The 4555-nt window shown below is 33.1% G+C and overlaps 1 protein-coding gene across 5 annotated transcripts in view; it reads right to left on the bottom strand.

The window, feature by feature from the left end:
- Window positions 1-181: 181 nt before the first annotated feature.
- SYNCRIP (synaptotagmin binding cytoplasmic RNA interacting protein) overlaps window positions 182-4555 on the bottom strand; it is a 31240-nt gene continuing 26866 nt past the window's right edge. For all 5 annotated transcript variants that reach the window (XM_053222495.1, XM_053222496.1, XM_053222497.1 and 2 more), the window contains one exon: window positions 182-4555. This exon is cut by the window's right edge. The gene's annotated coding sequence lies outside the window, so the exon portion shown is untranslated.

The raw sequence follows: 4555 nt of genomic DNA, 5'->3' as shown, positions 1-4555 counted from the left end.
CATGTGCTTGAATTAGGGATCTTGGGGAATCTTTTTTTTACCATTGACTAGTCACTTTGCATGTATAATCAAAAGGCGAAGAGCTCTAAAGATTCCAAGTGTCTATTCACAAGCTGTTAAGTGAAAAAAGATGAAATGGAGGACACCCACAATAATTCTTGGACTCCTGGAGATCCTAAGACATGCTACAAAAATAGGTCTTTATTCTTAGGAAAATATAGTCAGAGCTAGCTTCCTTATGCTATACATAAAATCTTAACATCAGAGGCAGTACAGATAGTACAGATAGTTTTTGAACTGATCTCCAAACAAGCACAAACCCACTACGTTTAAAAGAACAGGTAAGTTGAGGTTTTTGGCAAAAGACAGTACTTCACACATCTAATCCAAATCAAAGAGCCTGCAGACAGTTGTTTTCAGTGAGATGAAAGGAATGAAATAAATATAAATTCTATGGATAAATAAATGTAAGAGACAATTTAAATAAGCTAAAAGAACTAATATTTCTTTTAAATAAAAGTACTAGTCAGGTACAAGCTTTTGTTTCTCAATGCCAGACTTCTAAATGTTTATCAGACTACTGTTAAAATATTAAAAACCTAATCCTGGACCAGAGCATTAGTTATAATACTGTTTTGCATTCATAAAAAAGATGGTTTTTCCAACTGAATGCTTCTGGTCCTGAAAAATATTTTATGTATATTACTGAAGGCAGACTGTGGTGCTAATAGAACTTATGTCTTAAGTACTTTTTAAAAAAGTGACAGACCAAAAAGTCCATCTATTACTTTGCCCACAGTTAAAAATGTCTTTGAATATTGGTTTATAATTAGCATCTTAAGAAAAGTAGTGGCATGCCCTATTGAGTGGTATCACTGAGTAAATGCTACACTTTAAAACATCATCCTCTCAAGTCTGTTCATTTTATGTATTGTTAAAGTTTTTTATTCATTCATTTTATACCCACCAATCAATTCCTATGGTCAGATAAAAATTTGGTTTTATGGAATACATCACTGGGGAGAAAATGGTCATGGTGGGTATTAGGAATCTGCTGAACAGTCATTTACTCTAGGGTTAGCTCCTTCTCCTAAATGCATGAAGTCTTCTACATTTAATTTCTCCCCTTAAAATAGAAACATGTCTTACTCTATAATAACAAGGTGATCTTTTGCTGTTTCTGATCAACAGTGACTTTGGCTTAGCAGTCAAAAAAAGCTGTCCTGCATGTGACAATTTTGTCCATCTAGCATGTATTCGTCCTGGTTTTAAGTCTTCCCAAATATATACAATACCCGAGTAAATACCCGAGATCACCCCATCAATCCATTCCTATTAAGTTCCTATTTTATCATGAGGAAATGTTTGTATTTTGTCAAATCAGATTTGCAATTGATAAATTTCTCATGATGCTACAACCGCCATCATGAGTGTGCAACCGCTCTTTTTTGTGCTCAACCCCCACTTCATATCTAATACCTGATTTAATTGCAATGGCTGAAAATCTTCCACAAAAAGCATGTTTGGGAAAATATACAGAACACAATTTTCTCACAAAGCAAATTTCTGAAAACTGGTTAATGGAATTGATGATCACTTTTGATTGCCAAGTAGTCTGCAGAAACAAAATCTTGCGTCTGTTTAGGTAACTCAAGTTTTCTTGTTTAACAATCAGAATGCTTTAAGGATACATTTTTCACCCCAAGGAAGGGACTTGCCTCTTGGATTTAAGACCCATTCCTTGACAATATATACAAAATTTGACTTGTTATCTGTCCATTCTTTGAAGCTGTCAAAGCCAAGAACCCATAAACAAATCACAAATAGCAATAACCTACATTAGTTAACATTCCCCTTTTAACAGGTTGACATTTTTACTAAAGGATTAGTTATTTTTGCATTTCCATTTCTCATATCCCATGACATTCCATATAAATTGCATTATTGCTTTATAGGCCACACAACATTCAAAAGTATGTTTATATGCATTGCCTGTTTTCCTTGATCTCTTATTGATAAGAGTTTGATGCTGATTTTACTACAGAAATTTAAGTTTGAAAATACCAGTTAGTATTTCTTCTCAGAACTTAATTGTTCACATCACTAATCACTACATGCATATTTAGCTCTGATTATATTGCTCAAAAACTGCACCCATTATCAGAACAGTGCAAATGATATTTAATTTTAAAAGTAATTATAATGGCTTGAATTCAAAGTTATTCAAATGAACACTGTCAAGTAATTTCACTTGAGCGTGTATAGATTTCATCACCACTGTTTACATTACCCATCAATTCCTTACAATTTCTTTTTATCATCAGTTTCCCTCCCAAATCCCCAAACTAAGAATGCCAAATAGTCTTGGAAACCCACAGCTCCATATTTTAATGTTTTCTTAAGAACACATTTGTGAACTCACAAAAATGTTCATCTTTCAACTCTGACAATGCAGTTCTTACTTAAGTCAAACAAACCCATCCTAAAATCCCAACAAATAATTCTGAGAATTAACTTAAACACCTTGACAGTGTCCCTTAAAAAAGGGTATGACAGTAAAGTGCCAATAGGCATGGCAATGACCTCTTTGATGGGATCATTTAATTCCTTGGAACTGGGAAACGCCAGCACCAAAGATTACACTGAGATTCAATTTTACTGAAGGCTACATTTAGTTTACCCACTTTCCACAACCTATTGTACTCATATGTTAGAATGAAATGTAAATGTTTTGTGTAGCCCTCAAACTTACACTAAGATTTGAAAGAGATGTACTTTAAAAAAGCACGGGGTAATATATAAAATCAGTGGCAGAAAGTTTCATTAAGCACCAGGAACTAATTTTTGTCACCCCATACTCATTTTGTAGGTAAGTTTCAATAACCGGCAAGGCACATTTACATATATTCCAATGAATACTTATTGACAAATTTTAAATTACACTCTATGTCCCAGCTATCCCAGTAACTGACATACAACATACTAAAATGGTTTATTAAGGTAACATAAAAAAACCAATTAATGTGAAACATACAGGCTATTGGCAACCACTATTCTAAAATTATGTAAGTACAAATAAACATACTGAAATGTGTGCAATTCTAAGTTTTTAAACCAGAATATTTCTACACTAACACACATTTATATTAATGACACATAAAAAAAATAAAAACTTTATTACAAAAATAAGTTACACTCGCCTCCAGCTTACAGTATAAAACAATTTTATTTGCAGGAATGCAAAATGATTGTTTGCCATGAGCATTTTGAACATATGACATGTCTAATTTTGTTAAATTTGCATTTACTGGGGGAACTGGTGTGTATAAAACCTTAATTAAGTATAATAAGCTCTGATCTTCATCGTGGTGCCTATTGGGTATGTGATATAACTGCAGTATCCCTTTGGGGAAGGGGAAAAGGGATTTCTTTATACCAAGTCCTAATTAAATTATAATTTCACTTTTGACTTTAAGCTATCAATTTAGGACTTGGCAAAAAATTTTTGAGGGTGATTCAATAGAGGATGCTTCACCACTGAACACTCACTGTCATCAAGGTGCTTTAGAAAATTAAAAACATAGCACAAATGATTGTACTCTATTCTACAAGTTATCATGACCTGCATAAGAAATGGAAAGCTGATTCACATTTTTGCAGTGATCAGCAGTAAGAAATGCACTAATGAAACATACCTTTTACCTAAAAAGCTAAACTACAGCCATATACTAATTTCTATGATTTATGAAAAAACTTCAAAATATCCAAATGTCAGGCTTCGCTGTACAATTGTCAGTTTTAGTCTGACTTTTTTATAAAGGGACACTGCAGTATTTAGTACAAGTTCGGATGCACTTTTTTGAACATCTGATGTCTTACAAAAGTAACATCTTGCTAAACTATTATACATCCAAATAACTACAATATCTGAAGAAGCAAGGCTGCTTTTTCAGCCACAAAATACGACAAAAGCAAGGCCTGTTATGATGGTCATGAGGAAGTCTTACAAGCCTCTGAAACTAAAGGCAACTAAGAATGTTACATTTGGTATATTAAAATCTTACCCTCATATCATTTAACAAGCCTTGCTTTTATCTACAAAGATTTTCTATGTACAGTACAGACAGGGTATAGTTCAATCCTCTGCTACTGAGGTAGTTAACCAACCCTTTAAAAAAGGTTCTGAAAAGAACCACTATCTGGAATGCCTGACTAACCAGCTCTGATGATTACACCTGAAACTGCATATCTGAACACAATTCAAAAGTGATTACTATAAAAAAGATATAGACAATCATGATTAACCTTGGTGAGCAGAAATAAAATTTAAGGATACCAACAATGGCATTCATCTATACCACTGCAATAAAATTTAAATGCACAAATTCAAGAGAATATTTCAGAAAACCACTGCTGGGATCCTTAATTTAAAAAAACAGGGGAAAAATCTACTTAGAGCAGATTTTTTAAAGAGAAGAACTTTATTCTTTATTAAGATACCATGCTAGAAGTTATGAAGGATTTCTGTTGGAACACATTTGGAAAATAGAGTAGC

Source organism: Acinonyx jubatus, chromosome B2, assembly GCF_027475565.1.
Source record: "Acinonyx jubatus isolate Ajub_Pintada_27869175 chromosome B2, VMU_Ajub_asm_v1.0, whole genome shotgun sequence".
NCBI classification, from domain to species: Eukaryota; Metazoa; Chordata; class Mammalia; order Carnivora; family Felidae; genus Acinonyx; species Acinonyx jubatus.
This window is presented reverse-complemented; position numbering and strand designations above follow the sequence as displayed.